Genomic DNA, 20,220 nt, shown 5'->3' on the forward strand with positions numbered 1-20,220 from the left:
TCATTGGCAAACAATGTGAAAAGCAGCAGACCGAATACTGACCCCTGTGGTACACCACTAGGCAGCCAACCAGAAAAGGCCTCCTTTATTCCCACTCGATGCCTCCTGCCTGCCAGCCATTCTGCTATCCATGCCAGTGTCTTTCCTGTAATGCCATAGGATTTTACCTTGTTAAGCAGCCTCATGTATGGCACCTCATCAAACGCATTCTGAAAATCCAAGTAAATGACATTATTCTGCTGTTGAAGAAAGGCTGAAAAAAAACCCAGAAGACTATAGACCAGTGCTTCTGACATCAGTAGTGTGGAAGTTATTAGAAGCACTGCATATATAAGTATTTGAAAAGACAGGACTGATGTTGTTTACATACACTTTTGCTAGCATTTAACAATCCCGTGTAGGAGGTTGGTCAAGAAAATTCATTTGCATCACGTTCAACGCAAGGAAGTAAATTGGAGTAGACAATGTTGTTTTGGGAGAAGGTAGACAGTGATGGTAGATGATTATCTCCATTAATTGGGGCTTATGACCAGTGGGGAGCCGCAGGAATGGTAGTTGGGTCTGTTGCTGTTTGCCATCTACATCAATGATTGGGATGATAATGTTTTTAACTTGATAAGCACATTTGCATATGACACCGAGATTGGGGATGTAGTTGACAGAGAGGCAAGTTTTCACAGGTTACAGTGGGATCTGGAACAGCTGGAAATACTGCGCTGACAATGGCAGACGGGATTTAATGCAGGCAAGTGTGAAGTGTTGCACTATGGTAGGTCTTACACAGTAAACAGTAGAGCACTAAAAATTGTGGTGGAACAAAAGGATCTGGGAATACAGGTCCATAATTCATTGAAAGTAGCACCACAGGTAGATCGGGTCGTAAATAAAAGCTTTTGCCAAAGTGACCTTCATAAATTAAATTATCGACTGCAGGAGACAGGATGTTATTTTGAAGTTGTATAAGACATCGATGAGGCTGAATTTAGAGTATTGTGTGTAGTTTTGGTCACCCACCTACGGGAAAGATGCAAGTAAGTTTGAAAGAGTTCTGGGAAAAATTTCAAGGATGTTTCCGGAGGACCTGAGTGATAAGGAAAGGTTGAGTAGTTTCAGACTTTAATCCTTGAAACGCTAAAAATTGAGAGGGGATTCGATAGAGCAGTACAACAGGATGATGCGTATAGATAGGTAAATGCAAGCAGGCCTTTTCCACTGAAGTCGGGTGGAACGGCAACCAGAGATCATGCATTATGGGTGAAAGGTGAAAAGTTTTAGGGGGACATGAGTGAAGACGTCTTCAATCAGAGAGCGGAGAGACAGTGGAATGAGCTGCCAATAGAAGTGGTACATGCGAGCACGATTTCGCCTTTGAAAATATGGATGGGGGAATATGGCTACTGTGCAGGTGGGCGGGAACAGGCGGTTTAAATGATTCGGACAAAGCGTCTGTACTGTGTTCTGTTTCAATATGACTCTCTTAACTATGACTCTGTGACTCCTTGATCACAGACAAAGATTTGATTGAGTAAAGATCCGAAATTCATATCAGACTTGAATGATTCACACCTTAATTCCCCAAGAATATTCAACAGTGTGGATGTGTTTTGATGCGGTTTCAAACTGCCCACACACTCCCAGTCGCGGATCTTTCGTAACCAGGGAAAGACAAAATGCTGGAGTAACTCAGCAGGTCTGGGCAATATGTATGCAACTGAATACAACGGGGAATGTTTCAGGCCGAAACTCTTCAGTGGAACTGGAAAGGAAGGGGGAAGAGGCAATATCACTGATTGATTTGGAAAATGTGGGTTGCTTTTCTGTGAGACTCGGAGCTCAGGGTCTGTGTTTAACCAGCTGCCTGCATGTTCTTTAGAACAGGGAGTGGCCTTTCTGCTGAAACCAATTCCAACCGGTTTGACATTTCACTCTCAATCACGTAAACAAACTCACTTTAGTATTCTGGTGTATAATACACTTAAAGTAGTGCCACAGGTAGATTGGGTCATAAAAAAGAGCCTTTTCCAGATTGCCTGCGTAAATTAACGTACTGAATCCTGGAGATGGGGTGTTATTTTGAGGTTGGTGACATTGGTGCGTTTGAATTTGGAGTGTTTACTGCAGTTTTGGTCATCTACCTATAGAAGAGAAATAAATAAGGTTGAAAGAGTACTGGGAAAAGGTGTGGGTTGTTTTTCTGTGATATAACAACCTTAGGGTCTGGTGCAAGCAGCTATCTGGCCCCGCACATTCCACAGAACTGGAGGCAGTTTTTCCTAAAGCAGAACTTTAGGCCATTCTGCTAAAACCATATCCAACTGGTTTGTCGTTTCACTTTCATTCAGGTGTGAAAACATTCACATTATTAGTCTGCTTAACTGCAGGGAAGGTCAGTGAATGTGAAAACTGATATAAAGAACACTACTGGTAGTCTCGAAACCACAACGTTACCAATTACAGTCGATGCCCTGCTTGCTGCGAGTTTCCGGAATTTTATAGTTTTTTCCTTCAGACTCACATTGTCTATAGTTGTTTCTAAAACATTTTTTTCATGATTCTGTAAAAAAATCAGTTTGTGACAGTCACCAGACCAAAAGACACAGGAGCAGAATTCAGCCTGTCGATTCTGCTCCACCATTCCTTCATGGCTGATCTCTGCTCCCACTCAACCCCATATCCTTTAATGCCCTGACTGATCAGGAGACAATCAACTTCCACCTTGAATATACACACAGACTTGTCTGCCAGTAGAGTCTGTGGCAGAACATTCCACAGATTCACTACTCTCTGGCTGAAACAAATCCTTCTTTCATCTTTTCTGAACGGTCGCCCCTCAGTTTGGAGGCTGCGCCCTCTAGATTTTGGATACCCCCACCACAGGAACCATCCTCTCCCACATCCACCCTAGCCAGTCCTTGTAGCAGTTGGTAAGTTTCAATGAGATTCCCCAGCATTTCTCTAAATTCCAGTGAGTACAGGCCCAAAGCTGCCAAATGCTGTTCATACGTTAACCCTTCATTGCTGGAATCAATCATCCTCATGAACCTCCTGTGGTCACTCAACAAAGACAACACGTGCTCTCTGAGATATTGGGCCCAGAACTGTTGGCGACACTTGAAATATGGGCTGACCAGTGTCTCACAGAGACTCAGAATTTTCTCCTTCTTTTATATTCTATTCCCCTTGAAATAAATGACAACATTGCATTTGCCTTCTTTACCACAGACTCAACCTGTAAATTAACCTTGAGTCTTGCCTGAGTTCTCCTGATTCCCTCTGCAACTCTGATGTTTGAACCTTCTCCCCATTTAGCTGATAGTCTGCACTATTGTTCATTTTACCAAAATGCATTATCATACATTTCCCAACACTGTATTCAACCTGCCACTTTTTTGCCTGTTCTTTCAATTTGTCTGAGTTATTGCTTCATCAGCACTACCTATCCCTCCACCTATCTTCCTATCATCCACAAACTTTGCCACAAAGCCAACAATTCCATTATCTACATTATTGACAAACAATGTGAAAAGTAGCGGTCCAAATACAGAACTCTGACGAACATCACTAGTCACCGGCAGCCAACCAGAAAAGGCCCCTTTTATTCCCACTCATTGCCTTCTGCCTGTCAGCTATTCAGCTGATCATACCAGTCTCATTCCAGTAATGCCACAGGATTTTAGCTTGTTAATTAGCCTCATGTGTGGCACCTTATCAAACGCCTTCTGAAAATGCAGGTAAGTTACATTCACTGTCTCCCCGTTGTCCACCCTGCTTGTTACTTCCTTGAAGAACTCTAGCAGATTTATCAGGCAAGATTTTCCTTTCCAGAAACCATGATGATTTTGACATATTTTATCACTAGTCTCGAAGTATCCTGAAACCTAATTCTTAATAATAGGCTCCAACACTTTCCCAACCACTAGCATTAGGCTAACTGGTCTATAATGTCCTTTCTTTTACTGTCCTCGCTCCTTAATGAGCAGAGTGACATTTGCAATCTTCCACTTCTCCGGGTCCTGCCAGAATCAAATGATTCCTGAAAGATCATGACCAATGCATCCGTTATTTCTTCAGCAACCTCTCTCAGGACTCTGGGATGTGGCCCAGTTGACTTATCCACCTTTCGATCTTTGAGTTTGTATTGTACTTCTTTTCTTTGTAATAGCAATGACACTCATTCCTGCTCCCTGACACTCACAGACCTGTGGCACACTGCTAGTGTCTTCCACAGTGAAGACTGATGCAAAGTACCTGTTATGTTCATCTGCCATTTCCTTCTCCTCCATTACTCCATTGCATTTTAAGGACTCTTTATCTCATTATCTCATGTTGTCATTATTTATTGCTATTTATTTTATATTTCCATTTGCACAATTTGGTATCTTCTGCACTCTGGTTGATCTTTCATTGATCCTGTTAGTTACTATTCTATAGATTTGCTGAGTATGCCCACAGGAAAATGATTTTCCATCATTTTCCAGTGTCCAATATCAACTCTCACCTCCCTTTTACTCTTTATATAACTGAATAATCTTCTGGTATCCTGCTTCATGTTATTGGCTAGTCTGCCTTCATGTTTCATCTTCTCCTTTCCTGCAGCTGCTTTGGTTCCCTTTTGTTGGAATTTAAAAGCTTCCCATTCATCAAACTTCCCACTCACGTATGAGAAAGGAGGGGTGAGGGTGATGGGTGGCAAGGGGAGTGGGGTGAGTTGGGAAGGGAGAGGGAGAGAGAGGGATGAAGCGAGCAGGGTTATGGAGAGTGGCGGTGGGGAGCCATGAATGAGTAGCGAGGCAGTGTGTCTGGTCAGAATTATTCATCCACAGTGGCAAGGACGTTAGTTATGGCTGATCACAAGTCACTGAAAAAAAATTATGGTATTAATACGGTTCCCGGTCTCTGTGTCCCACACTGGGCATTGTACTGCACACGGTTCCCAGTCTGTAATCTCACAGCAGGGTTTTTACCAAGCACAATTCCCATTCTCTGTATCCCATTGTGCACCATTTGCTGTGTCCTTCTCCGACACCGGATGTTTTGCCACACATGATTCCCAATCAGGCTATCCCACGCCAGGGGTTGTACTGGGCACTGTTCCCGTCTCTGTGTCAAACTGTCAATCTATCAAGTCCCATTGACCATACCTCTGTACCTCACCCACCCATGTACTTATCCAAGTTCCTCAAACAGACATTCTTAAGACCTCAGACAAAGTCAGCAATCAAAAGGCTGTGACTAACATTCTAAGATGCTTGTATTTTAATGCAAGAAGTATGGAAGGCAAGGCAGATGAGCTCAGGGCATGGATCAACACATGGAATAATCATGTTATAGCTCTTAGTTAGACTTAGTTGCAGGAGGGGCAGGATTGCTTGCTCAATATTAAGGGGTTCGGTAGCTGTAGACAGGACAGAGCGGAAAGGATTAAAGGGGAGGGGTCGTGTTACTACTCAGGGAAAATGTCACCACTGTGCTCAGTCAGGACACACAGGAGAACTCGTCCAGTGAGGCTTTCATGGAGGAAATGAAGAATAAAAATGGTATTCCACTTCATTCAGGCCATAGTACAAAGCATCCGATAATCCCTGAGATTTAGAGGACAAACTTGTAGAATTTATCACAGACTGCTACAAGAAACATAATTTGCTATGGTAGGTGATTTAAACTTTTCACATATAGATTGGGACTCCAAAACTGTAAAATGTCTGGATATGATAGAGTTTGTCAGATGTGTTCAGGAAGGTTTCCTTAATCAGTAGGCCAAGTGGTTAAGGCATTGGACTAGCGACCTGAAGATCGCAAGTTCGAGCCCCAGCCGCAGCAACGTGTTGCGTCCTTGAGCAAGGCACTTAATCACACATTGCTCTGCGACAGCACTGGTGCCAAGCTGTATTGGTCCTAATGCCCTTCCCTTGGACAACCTTGGTGTCGTGGAGAGGGGAGACTTGCAGCATGGGCAACTGCTGGTCTTCCATACAACCTTGCCCAGGCCTGCGCCCTGGAGAGTGAAGACTTTCCAGGCGCAGATCCAAGGTCTCGCAAGACTAACGGATGCCGATAGGGGATAAGACAGGGGCGATGTAGTAAGTTTCTGTAGGGCAGTGCTTTGCATTGAGTGATCATAATACAATTAATTTCAAAGTAATTATGGATTCATGGGTGCAGATTCTGAACTAGAGATAGGGCAATTTTAATGGTGTCACAAACGATCTGGCAAGTGTGCATTTGGACAGATTGTTTTCTAGTAAGGGTGCACACGGTAAGTGAAATATTGAGAGTACAAAGCTTGTGTGTGTTTTTTTTGTCAGAATTAAAGGTAATTATAGCAGGCTTAGAGAACTTTGGTTCTCGAGTTATTGCGGCACTGGTTAAGAAACTAAAAAAGAAGGTGCATCTCAGATATGGGGAGGGTGGAATAAATCAGGTACTTTTGGAGTGTAAGGAATGCAAGAGAGCATAAAGAAAGAACATGAGAGCTACAGTAAGGAATGAGGTTGTCCTAGCAGGCAAAATGAAGGAGAATCCTAGGAGATCTACAGATATGATAAGGGCACAAGGATTGTAAGGAATGAAATTGGTCCTCCTGGAGATCAGGATAGTAATCTATGTGTGGCCACAAATGGAATATGGGAGATCATAGGAGGGGGGACACAAAATCTAAAAAAGTGAGGCAAAGCAGAACTGAAGCCAGAGATGCTATTTAGTGTACAGAGGAGGGGGTGATTGCAGTCACAAGGCAGGTTAAGATAGATAAATCTCCAGGGCCTGACAAGGTGTCCCCTTGGCTGATGCTTTGCAATCCCATGTAAACAACATGCACTGCCTTGCTGCCTTCAACTTTCCTGACATCCTTTTTGAAAAACTGTATAGGATTGATTGGACATGCTGGTTCTCATTAATCAGGCCATGTCTGTTGAAGTATGTATAAATCCAGTCTCTCAGAATACCATCCAATTACTTTCCCACTGCTGATGTCAGGCTCACCGGCCTATAATTTCCTTGGTTATTTTTAGAGACTTGATTGAACTGCCAAACAACATAGACTATTCTCCATTGCACCGGTTACTCACCTGTCGCTTAGGATGATGCCAATATCTCTGCTAGGACCCTGTAAATTTCTGCATTTGCCTCCATCAGGATCTGAGGGAACACCTTGTCAGGCCCTGTGGATTAATCCATCCTGATCTGGCTCAGGCAGAAAACGACTCTTCCTCTGTAATCAGTGAAAAGCCTCACCCTGGGAACAGATCCAGCAGAGAGGAAGGAACGAAAAAAAATGGAATAGCATTTTTACAGGAGGCAGGGCAGAAAGAGTTATTGTCAAGATAGCCGTGGTAAATTTATAAAAGAGTTTTCTTCCAGAGATCGAGCAATGAGAGAGAGGTTTCAGAAACGGACAATGTGAATCTAAAGATGGGATGAAGTTGGAAGCAACATTGAGGAAATTGATGACCTGATCATGGATATATAAAGCAGCACCAATGCAGTCGTCAATTGAATTGAAATGACTTTATTACTTACATCCTTCATATACATGAGGAGTAAAAATGTTTACATCGCGTCTCTGTCTAAATGTGCAATGAGCAATTTATAGTAATTTATAATAAATATGTACAATAATATAACATAGAAATACAGTTGTGTCCGCATGAATTAAGCAGCCTGATGGCCTGGTGGAAGAAGCTGTCCTGGAGCCTGTTGGTCCTGGCTTTTATGCTGCAGTACCGTTTCCCGGATGGTAGCAGCTGGAATAGTTTGTGGCTGGGGTGATTCGGGTCCCCAATGATCCTTCGGGCCCTTTTTACACACCTGCCTTTTTAAATGTCCTTTATAGTAGGAAGTTCACATCTACAGATGCGCTGGGCTGTCCGCACCACTCTCTGCAGGTTCCTGCGATTAAGGGAAGTACAGTTCCCATACCAGGCAGTGATGCAGCCAGTCAGGATGCTCTCAATTGTGTCCCTGTAGAAAGTTCCTAGGATTTGGGGGCCCATCCCAAACTTCTTCAACCATCTGAGGTGAAAGAGGTGCTGTTGTGCCTTTCTCACCACACAGCCGGTGTATACAGATCACGTCAGATCCTCGGTGATGTTTATACCGAGGAACTTAAAGCAGTTCACCCTCTCAACCCCAGATCCACTGATGTCAATAGGGGTTAGCCTGTCTCCATTCCTCCTGTCGTCCACAATCAGCTCCTTTGTTTTTGTGACAATGTAATGAAAGAAACATTATCTGAAAGGGGTTGGAACATGGATTGTTCTACGTAGCCAACAAAAAGCATGGAGAGCTGAGGGCCATGCAGGTGCCAATGGCTAACCCTCAATTCTGGAAATAATGAGAGCAGCCAGAGGAGAACTTGTTAAGGGTGAGGACCAGTTCTGCCAGACGGAGGAGGCTGGTTGGTACTTTCGTGGAGAAAGAAGCAAATATCTTCTTGACAGGGGAATAGACGTGTATAGGTACTGGACATCCAGGGTGAAAATGTGATGGTCAGGGCTTGGGAATTGAAGTTGTTGAGAAAAAAGTATGTTTAAATCTCTCTCTGCCTTCCTTCCAGCTCAATATCATTGTTCCTACTGCAGGGCGACCAAAACCAAGCACAGTACGGCAACACCAACCTCTTGTGTAACTGTGACGTAACCTCTCAACTCCGATACTCAGTGCCTTTTCCTATGAAGCCAAGTGCATTCTCTATCGAACTGTCTAAATGTTACTCTATTTTAGGGAACTGTATACCTGACATTGGTACGATCGGTGCATCAGAAACCAAACAATGGGATAGAGTGAATACAGGTCAAATTCCTCTCCCACACTCCCCTCTCAGTTCAAATGCTCTCACACTCAGTATCCCCCCTCTATCCAACTTCTCCCTCTCCCCTGCCCCTCTCCCCGCCCTCCAGATTGACTTATTTAATTAACTTGTGTATATATATATATTCAGATATATGTACAGAAGATGGGTGTTTCAGGTAAAATAACGGAAACTCTCAAAAACTGATAGCAATTTTATCAAGTAGACATTCAGACTACAGACACTGCTGAACTTTCTTTTCTATACCATTGTGTTTTTATTGTTTTTCCCCATGTAACAGAAGTATTTAAATACTGTATTAAATTAGCTTTGTTCACAGTTGAATGTGAGTGCGAAATATCAAACCGATTTGTTTGTTTTCCGCACAGAAGCTGCTCCCTGCTCTGAGGAATGTGTGCGAGTTGGAATCTGCCTTGCAAACAGGCAGCAGCTTGTACACAGAAAATCGCGTTGTGAGTCTCACTGAACAGCAACACCGGCCCCTCCCCCATAGCTACTGAATGACCCTGGCCTGATGGTCTGGGATGAAGTTAGAAGAAAATGACATGAAAACATACCCACACTGAGACTGAGCATTCTTGGTGAATTAAGGTGAGAATAATTCAGCTTCTGATATTTATTTCCGATCTTTATTTCCAGTCAACATGTTACCTATGTTTTGGATCAGTGACCAAGAAGATATTCGCAAACAAGAGAAAATGCTGCAGATGCTGGAAATCGGAGAAACACACACAAAATGCTGGAGAAACTCAGCAGGCCAGGCAGTGTCTATGGAGAAGAGTGAACAGTGGACATTTCAGGCTGAAACCCTTCGGCCAGGACTCCTTTCCTAGATGCTGCCTGGCCTGCTGAGTTCCTCCAGCATTTTGTGTGTATTGCAAGAAGTTAATCGCTCTATTTTGTCTCTTCTGTTGGTTGTGGTATTTGTGTTCTTGCATTTTCCTGTCTGCACGGTTGAGATTTTCCACAATTTATGTCAATGTTAAAAACTTCTTGAATCAGGGGTTACGATTTCAAAGCAAGTGTGCGAAAAGCCGTTTTGCCAACACAGCTTCTCTTTCCAAAACTTGTCATTTCAGATGAATGCATGTTGTTTTTCTCATTGTGACTGTGTTTATTGTGGGTATTTCGAGCTGATGTCCTCAACTTCCTTTAGAAACAAAGACATTGATTCTGTTCAAGGTCTCGACACAGCAGACAGTGGGGGCTGGGGGTGGGTGGAGTTGTGATCAGTTAGAGAAAGCTGCAGGCGGGCATTGTGGAATGAAAGCCATGATTTCACTGCGTGGGGCAGGAGGTTCGATGGGCTGAGTGGCCAATTTCTGCCTGGTATGTTCACAAGAAAAGCTCTGACTACAGAGTTACTGTAAACTAATTTAATGAGTACGGACCAAGGCAAATAACCTGTTGCTGAACAAAAAACAAGGGAAGAGATTGCTGAGCCTCTGGCTAGGATCTTTATATCCTTGTTGTCCACGGGAATGGTACCGGAGGATTGGAGGGAGGTGAATGTTGTCCCTTTGTTCAAAAAAGGTAGTAGGCATAGTCCAGGTAATAATAGACCAGTGAGCCTTACGTCTGTGGTGGGAAAGCTGTCGGAAAAAATTCTTAGAGATAGGACCTATGGGCATTTAGAGAATCATGGTCTGATCAGGGACAGTCAGCATGGCTTTGTGAAGGGCAGATTATGTCTAACAAGCCTGATAGTTCTTTGAGGAGGTAACCAAGCATATAGATGAGGGTAGTGCAGTGGATGTGATCTATATGGATTTTAGTAAGGCATTTGACAAGGTTCCACACGGTAGGCTTATTCAGAAAGTCAGAAGGCATGGGATCCAGGGAAGTTTGGCCAGGTGGATTCAGAATTGGCTTGCCTGCAGAAGGCAGAGGGTCATGGTGGAGGGAGTACATTCAGATTGAGGGATTGTGACTAGTGGTGTCCCACAAGGATCTGTTCTGGGACCTCTTCTTTTCTTGATTTTTATTAATGACCTGGATGTGGGGGTAGAAGGGTGGGTTGGTAAGTTTGCAGATGACACAAAGGTTGGTGGTGTTGTAGATAGTGTAGAGGATTGTCAAAGATTGCAGAGAGACATTGATAGGATGCAGAAGTGGGCTGAGAAGTGGCAGATGGAGTTCAACCCGGAGAAGCGTGAGGTGGTACACTTTGGAAGGACAAACTCCAAGGCAGAGTACAAAGTAAATGGCAGGATACTTGGTAGTGTGGAGGAGCAGAGGGATCTCGGGGTACATGTCCACAGATCCCTGAAAGTTGCTTCACAGGTGGATAGGGTAGTTAAGAAAGCTTATGGGGTGTTAGCTTTCATAAGTCGAGGGATAGAGTTTAAGAGACACGATGTAATGATACAGCTCTATAAAACTCTGGTTAGGCCACACTTGGAGTACTGTATCCAGTTCTGGTGGCCTCACTATAGGAAGGATGTGGAAGCATTGGAAAGGGTACAGAGGAGATTTACCAGGATGCTGCCTGGTTTAGAGAGTATGGATTATGATCAGAGATTAAGGGAGCTAGGACTTTACTCTTTGGAGAGAAGGAGGATGAGAGGAGGCATGATAGAGGTGTACAAGATAATAAGAGGAATAGATAGAGTGGATAGCCAGTGCCTCTTCCCCAGGGCACCACTGCTTAATACAAGAGGACATGGCGTTAAGGTAATGGGTGGGAAGTTCAAGGGGGATATTAGAGGAAGATATTTCACTCAGAGAGTGGTTGGTGCATGGAATGCACTGCCTGAGTCAGTGGTGGAGGCAGATACACTAGTGAAGTTTAAGAGACCACTAGACAGGTATATGGAGGAATTTAAGGTAGGGGCTTATCTGGGAGGCAGGGTTTGAGGGTTGGCAAACATTGTGGGCTGAAGGGTCTGTACTGTGCTGTACTATTCTATGTTCTATAACTATTGCAGTAATTAAATCATCCAGATCGTTGACAGAGATGATGAGCAATAATGAACCCACCACTGAACCCCGCTGCACTCCACGAGTCATTGGTCTCCAGTCAGAGAGTCAAACCATCTTCCACCACTTACTGGCTCTCCCGTGAAACCAATGTCGAAGTCAGTTTGCCACCTCATCCTGAATGCCAAACCCCTGGACCTTCTTGACTAATCTGCCATGTGGGACTCTGCCAAATGTCTTGCTAAATTGTACTAAACTGTATATTTTTAATTCAGTAAAGTAACTGCTCTTTTTCCTAGAGCAGTAATTGTCTCGTTGTCCCAGTCTGATAACTGACCAACAACATTCTTGCACGTTATACTTTCGCTGCTCCGGGGAGAAACTAACCATGAAAGTTATGAAATATGAAATTATACAGTTGTGCTGTTGCCCAATGCCCAGTGTCTGAGTCCAGGATCTGATGTCCCCGGGGCTGCTGCAGCACTGTCCACACTGCAAGTGTCCTCTCAGGGCAGTGGAGCGAGTCTGCTTCAAAAAGCCTGGGATATCCCTATGAACACAGCCCCAAATCGGCAATGTCCAGAGTCTGGCTGTGTGGAAAGTGAAATGAAAAAGATGGTTTCCCATCTCCAACGAGCAGAGCAGTGGCATTACTGCCCCACAGTGGCTGTGATTGGGTCCCAGGGATAGGGAATGTGATCTTTGTCTGTCTATCTGCACAGTTTGTTATTGGGGAACGGAGAAGAACATGGGAAGTGGATCTTCAGCCCGATGGACCAATCAGAATTAATCCCCGAAGAGTCATCAGGACGATGTGTCATATCATAGGCATATGTTTCAACATTATTGGCTTTGTGACAGCGGTACAATTCAATATATATGATAATAGAAAGAAACTGTATTACAGTAAGTATCTGTCACTAAAAGTTAAATTAAATAAGTTATGCAAAAATGAATTCAGTGAAGTAGGTTCATGGGTTCCATGTCAATTCAGAAATCAATTGGCAGAGGGAAGGAAACGGTTCCTGACTCATTGAGTGTGTGCCCTCAATCTCCTGTACCACCTTCCTGGTGATACCAATGAGAAAAGGGCATGTCCTTGGTGAAGCAGATCCCTAATGACTGATGCTGCTGTTTTGAGGCATCGCTCCATGACGATGTCCTGGATGCTATGGAGACCACTGCCCATGATGGAGCTGACTGAATTGACAACATTCCTGACAGTATTTCGGTCCTGTGCAGTAGCTTCTCCACTTACCCCACCCCACCATATCAAGTGATGTGCAGCCAGTTAGGACAATTTTTACAGTACAGCTGTAGAAATCTGCGAGTCTTTGGTCACATCCCAAATCTCGTAAAAACTCCTAATGAAATATAGTCTGTGACGTGCATTCTTTGTAACTGCATCGATACGCTGGCCACTGGATAGATCCTCAGAGATGTTGACACACAGGAACATGAAGTCGCTCACTTTTTCCACTGCTGACCGATCAATGACGATTGGTGTGTCTGTGCCCTCATCTTACCCGTTCAGAAGTCCACAGTTACAGTGTTGGTCTTACCGATGTTGAGTGCAAGGTTGTTGCTGCAGCACCACTCATCTAGGTGATATATCTCACTCTTGTTTGCCTTCTCGCCATCTGAAAATCTGTCAACAATAGCGGTGTCGTTAGCAAATCTGTCACTGGCATTTGAGCTGAGGCGAGCCGCACAGCCATGGGTGCAGAGAGAGTGGAGCAGTGGGCGAAGCACATATCCTTGAGGTGCACCAGTGTTGATTGTCAGCGATGTGCAGGCGTTATTTCCAATCTGCACAGATTGTGCTTTTCCAGTGAGGAAATCCAGGATCCAGTTGCAGAGGGAGGCAGAAAGTCCCAGGGGTTTGAGATTTTTGATCAGAACTATAGGAATAATTGCATTACACGCTGAGCTCTAGTCGAGAAACAAGCCTCGTGATGAGCCGATGAGTTCGCATTGTGACCTATTACGGATACAGGAAAATTGCGATAGGCAGAGCTAACTCTCGTCATCCAAACCTCTCAAAGCATTTCATCACAGTAGTTGTGATTGCTGTGGACGATAGTCTTTAATGCAACTCAAACTGCTCTTCCTGGGCACTGGTATAATTGTTAGCCTCTTAAGGGATGTGGAAACTTCCAACTGCAGCGAAAACAACCCCATCTCCGAGACGTTCATAGAATACAACTCCTGTTGTTCTGGGGTGGCTGAAATCCCTTGTAACTCTCTGTGACGACTGCATCCACCACATCCTCTCTCTCCCAAAATCGATGGAAACACAAACATTTTCCCACGATGCCCCAGGATTAGTCTCAGTAAGGGTCTCTATAAATGCCATCAGCGTCCCATGATGGGGTGCAGAATGGCGCACTGTAATGCTATTCAAAGCCCGAAGTAGGGCTCAGTCTCCGACACCAGTAATGCCATCAGTCTCCCAGGATGGGGAGCAGAATGGGACACCAGTAATCAAATTCATTATCTCGGGGGAGAGGTTATCCTGGGGAAGAACCCGTTTTGACTGTCTTATGAGGTCAGTGCATCTGGACTGTTTATTCCTGGACCTGTTGCAGCCTGTCTGTATAATGTTAATTTGATAACTATCTCAGCAGTTGACTCTGGATCTACAGATATATTTGGACACGCTGCGGCACTGTAATTTTATATCAATGCAGAATGACAGTGATAATTGGGAACAATTTAACTCATTATTGTCAATTTGTTGATGATGGTGGATTTAAAGTCTGGAAGAAAATGTCGAAGTCGCATGGGTCAATGACAGTGGAAGCAGACAGATCAGTTGTCTTTGCTCCTGCCTCGTGCTTGGAGATGGAGGCTGCCATTTTGTGGAACTGTTTTACATCCTCCATTTTGATAGACAAAGTTGCTTTGCTGTTTGCTTTCTGTGTTTTAAAATAGGCACAATGATGCTTCAGGTCATCAACTGAACTAGAGATTTTTTCCAAAGAAGTTATTTGTGAGGTGTTCTTTGATATAATATAACATGCAGTTTTGTGAATGCTGGGGATGGTGCCAGCCTGATGTGATTCGAGATGATTACTGAAGAGAATGCATTACGGTTCTCTTCCTAGTTATCCCCCTGCTGTTGATGAATGTATAGAATGGCTTAGGATTCACGTTCATCCAACTTGCCAAGAATCTTTCATGACCTCTCTTGCTTTCGTAATTCCCTTTTTTAGTTATTTTCTGGTGCCTTTATACTCCTCATGTGTTTCGTTTGATCCTAACTCTGAAGCTTTACATATGTTTCCTTTTCCTTCTTGACTAAATTTACCTCCTCCCGGCTATCTAATGTTTTTGTGTCTTTACATCCCCGCCCTTTCTTTTAATGGGAACTTATGATGAATACCAAAAGTTGAAGGATTCACACAGTAATTCCCCAAGAATAGTCCAACAGCGTTTTGACGTCATTGCAAACTGCCACACACACTTTCCTCACAACCGCTGAAATCAAATGGAACCGGTTCGACAAATCACTCTCAGTTGCGTGTAAACAAAGTCACCCTAATATTGTATGTAACCATTTCTGCTGCAGAGTAGAGTGATTGAACCCTTAACATGATATAAAGAACATGACCTACAGTCTCGAACCCGTAACGTTACAAGTGACAGTTGCTCACCTGTTTGCTGTGAGTTTACAAAATTTTGTTTTTACCTCAACTCTCATCATCTGCAGTTGCTTTTGTTTCCCAAGATTCCTTCAAATAAACCAGTCTGTGCCATTCCCAACTGTGACATTCTTTAAAGAACATTACCCTCGGGTATGGAAGCTGCAGCGTTCACAGTCACAGTTCCCACTAAACCAGTCAACCTCTTTCCTTTTCACTGCAAGAGCCACTGATCGATCCTCCAAGAACCCACTTTTTCTGTGGGCACAACAAAGCTCATTCAGTGTCCAAATATGTGTTTGAGGTCTATATCATCTGACCTCCTATTTATCTCACCGTACTGGATACAAGCTGTCATTCAAATAACTCCTCCTTCCTCTCTCTGTGTAAGAAATGCAAGCAGGTAGAGTATAAACAACCTGTGAGCAGTGTTCATCTCTCTCTCTCTCTTTTAAAAACAAGTTGTTGGTGTTAAATACCTCTCTCTCTCTCTCTCTCTCTCTCTCTCTCTCTTTTCCAAAGCACAGTTCATAGGGGTAATCGAGCACAGTTCACAGGGGTAATTCAGGACTCCGTCACAGTAACTACTGTACCTAATGATGTGGTACTGAGTGTATGTTCGGGGTTTACTGCGGCGGTACCCCGTCCAAATTCTATGTTCGGCGTTCAGTGATGCTCTTCTGCATGCCGCTGTTGGAGCACATAGTTATTTGAGTTCTTGCTGCCCTCCTGTTGGACTTCATCAGTTTTGCCAATCTCCCTGAGCTCTCGCATTAATGAGAATTTAGAACTTGCGCTCACTAGATTTCCCTTTGTTTTTTTCCGCACCATTCTCTGTAAACCGAGGGATTTGTGCGTGAAAATCCAAGGAGCTGATCGGCATCTATAATACACATAGCACGCCGTCTGACACCAGCAATCATTCCACGGTCAATATCACTTACATCACACTTACTCCTTATTCGGATTGTCACATACCTCAAGATCTGTGACTTTTTTTGTGAGAATGATGTAATGGTCTTTTGGAGGTCACCTGATGTAGTTTTCCTGCCGGTGTGAGGTCACGTGATGATATGTGCACCACGGGTATATAAGGGAAGACCTCAGATGATGCAGTTTTTAGTTTTCCAGCGAGAACGTTGATGTGTCTCTGTTTCTGTTGCGTATTTGTTTTAATGATGCAGTTTCATTTTTCAAACGGAGTGTATGTTCTGTTACAAGGTACAATAGTGCTGAACTGGCAACATTTGCTAGATGTGTTGATGTACCTTTTTCCAGTGGTATGGGAGAGTGAAGACTTTGTCGAAGTATGGGACCCGAAGGATTAAGAGAGGTTGGTATCGTTCGGCAGTTTAACAAAGGTTCGAATTTACTGAGTCTTTGTTGAACTAACGACCTGCATCGCCGATAACTCTCGCCGAAAGAGAAAGGAAGTTCATGCAAAGGTTTGCTCTCTCTAAAAGAAATTAAGGTCAGTTGTTTTAAACTGTTTATTTCCTGCATCGTGAATCCTTTGGACAGAACCAACAAGAAAGTCGCGTCTATGAAGGAATCCTTCTCCGGAGAAGTCTCTCCGAATTGAACATATAAATCTGTTGGACTTTTGAATTTACCATTTTAAGAACTATATCTGACTTTACCGCTTTAAGAACTGTTTTCGCATTTAATGCTTTAAGAACCAGTGCCGAGTGACAATATGTTGAACGGCTGCGTATTGGTTAACTTACGGTTAAGGTTTTCGTTTGCCTCTTTATTGTTTATCCGTGTTTAATAAATGTTTGGTTGTTTTTTATATAAACTGTGTCGATTGATATTCATTGTTGTCGGTTACGTAACATAATTTGTGGGGGCTCGTGGGGTAAGTTCCGATTTTGAGCTTACGTGCTGGTAATTGCCATTCTGATTTCGAAGAGCAAGAGACCCAATTTTTTGTTTAGTTTGATTGGTGTGTGAGTGGTATTTGGCAATAGTGAATGTTGGCGAGTTTATGGATACCCCTGACTCGGAGTCTTTAGTGAATGCGAGAAAACCTGAGGTATTGGAGATTGCGAGGAGGTTGGATATTAAAAGAATTACAAAGAATACCACAAAGGCTTTAATACAAAGAAGAATCGCTGAGCATTATATTACTTTGAAAATGTTTGATGATGAGGTGTTAGATAGGTTTCCAATGACTAATCTGGAAATGCAGTTACATCTTGAACAAATAAAGTTAAAACAATTAGAAGCTGATTTGGAAAGAAGTCAGTTAGAAGCTGTAAATAAACAGAAGGAATTCGAGGCTAGAGAGCCTCATAAAATAAGGGAATTTAAAGAAAGAGAAACTGAAAACCAGAGGAAATTTGAGTTTGAGATGAAGAAATTAAAGTCCGGGAATCAGTCTTTTGGTTGTAAGAAACAGTTTATTGCTAGTCGTGAGGTTATCTTGGCTCCTCCATTTAATGAAGCTGAAGTGGACAAATATTTCCAGCATTTGGAAAGTGTTGCTCTGAGTTTAAAGTGGTCGAAAGAGCACTGGCCGCGTGATGTTACGGAGTGTAATTAAAGGCAAGGCACAACAAGTTTATACAGCTTTAAATGCTGAGCAAGCACTGGATTATGATACTGTTAAACAGCATATATTAAAGGCATATGAGTTGGTTCCGGAAGTGTATAGAGAAAGATTCAGAAATTTGAAGAAATCTGTGGAAAAAACTTATGTGGAGAAATCTGTGTGTTTTGAGAGATGAGTTTCCTCTAAAAATGTGAATGGGGAGTATAATAAATTAAAAGAGTTGAATTTGCAGGAGGAATTTAAAAGAAGCATTCCTGTTGAAGTGAGAACATATTTAAATGAATGGGACTCTGCTACATTGCAGAAGACTGCTAAATTAGCTGATGAGTATGTTTTAATTCATAAGAATAAATTTTCTCCAGGTAGAATTTTTAAAAGGAAAAATAGCACAGAGGGTCAAGGTAAATCAGAAATTAAATCTGAAGTTAGTGAGAAAAGTAAGGATGAAGGGAGATATGTGAAGGAAAGACATTTTGGTATTATTTGTAATTTTTGTAAACCTGGACATGTAGTAGCTAGCTGCTTTCGATTGACAAAGAAAGAGAAAGAAGCCGTCCCAGATGCTTGTGTGCAGCATATTGAAACACCTGTAAATTCACAGGGTTTGATAAATACAAATGAAGATTTGTCAGAGTCTGACCAAGTTAAGAAGGGATATGAAACTTTTATAACAGAAGGATTTGTATCCTTGAAAGGGGTGTCCAAATCAGTACCAATAAGAGTACTTAGGGATACTGGAGCTTCTCAATCACTAATATTAGACAGTGTTAAAGTTTAGTGATGACTCTGACATTGGTGAGGTAAACTATATAAGAGGAGTTGGGAGTGCCCTCATGCCAGTACATTTGCATAGAGTACATTTAAGGTCAGGATTAATTACAGGGGTTGTTAAAGTTGGACTACAATCCAGTCTACTTGTGAATGATGTATCTCTTTTTTTACGGAATGACTTAGCAGGTGGACAAGCTTTTCCTGAAGTGCATTTAACAATAAATCCTAATTCTGAGCAACCACAGAGGGATCCTAACGCAGATTCTTCCTGTGCTGTAACAAGAGCTATGGCTAAAAAGACTGATGTACAGGATAAGGTTGTTACCCATGACTGTTCAATTCAAGATTCGAATTTTGAGGATGTAACAGAAACTTTCTTACTTACATTATTTGATCAGGATTTTGTTAGTAAGTCTGACCAGGATGATTTGTCTTTATCTCAGAAGATGATAGCAGAGCAGGGTAGAAATCCTGAAATATTAAATTAAAAGAACAAGCTCTTCCGGATAGTGAAATTGAAAAAAGTGTCAGTGGGATATTATTTTGAAAATGGAGTATTAATGAGAAAGTGGAGAGCACCTACAATTCCTGCTAGTGAGGAATGGGAGGTTAATCATCGGGTAGTAGTTCCTAAAGTTTACCGAAATGAGATTTTAACTATGGCTCATAGTATTCCTTTGGGTAGTCATTTAGGGGTAAAGAAATCTATGAACAAAGTTTCTAAGCATTTTTATTGGCCTAGTTTAAGACAAGATGTGACAACATTTTCTAAAACATGTCATACGTGTCAAATTGTGGGTAAAACTAATCAGGTTACTCCAATGGCCCCACTGCAACCAATTCCAGTATTTGGTGAGCCGTTCTCAAAAATCATTGTAGACTGCGTGGGTCCTTTGCCAAAAACTAAACCTGGACATCAATATTTGTTAACTATTATGTGCACAGCGTCTAGGTTTCCAGAGGCAGTACCTCTTAGGAATATAACAGCCAAAACTGTGACAAAGGCGCTTGTAAATTTTTTTTTACTTATTTTGGGTTGCCTAAGGAAATGGCTGGCACCAGTGCAGGAATGGATTCTCAATATTCCTGGATTTCAGTGCTTTGAAAGGGATAGAGAGGGTGGAAAAAGGGGAGGAGGGGTGGCATTACTGGTCAGGGATACTATTACAGCTACAGAAAGGGTGGGTAATGCAGCAGGATCCTCTTTTGAGTCAGTATGGGTGGAAGTCAGGAACAGGAAGGGAGCAGTTACTCTATTGGGGGTATTCTATAGGCCCCCTGGAAGCAGCAGAGATACAGAAGAGCAGATTGGGAGGCAGATTTTGGAAAGGTGCAAAAATAACAAGGTTGTTATCATGGGTGACTTTAACTTCTCTAATATTGACTGGCTCCTGATTAGTTCCTTGGGTTTAGATGGGGCAGAATTTGTTAAGTTTGTCCACGATGGATTCCTGTCACAGTATGTGGACAGGCCGACTAGAGGGAATGCCATACTAGATCTAGTACTAGGTAATGACCGGGTC

General features: G+C 42.8%; 1 protein-coding gene across 1 annotated transcript in view; it reads left to right on the top strand.

Annotated features, from left to right (window-relative positions):
* The window catches only part of LOC140208426 (NACHT, LRR and PYD domains-containing protein 3-like), an 85,390-nt gene that overhangs the window by 9,420 nt on the left and 55,750 nt on the right, over positions 1 to 20,220 (top strand). The window contains exon 2 of the mRNA XM_072277103.1: positions 9,178 to 9,400. The gene's annotated coding sequence lies outside the window, so the exon portion shown is untranslated. The remainder of the gene's footprint in view (positions 1 to 9,177; positions 9,401 to 20,220) is intronic.

The sequence above is a fragment of the Mobula birostris genome, chromosome 13 (genome assembly GCF_030028105.1).
Source record: "Mobula birostris isolate sMobBir1 chromosome 13, sMobBir1.hap1, whole genome shotgun sequence".
NCBI classification, from domain to species: Eukaryota; Metazoa; Chordata; class Chondrichthyes; order Myliobatiformes; family Myliobatidae; genus Mobula; species Mobula birostris.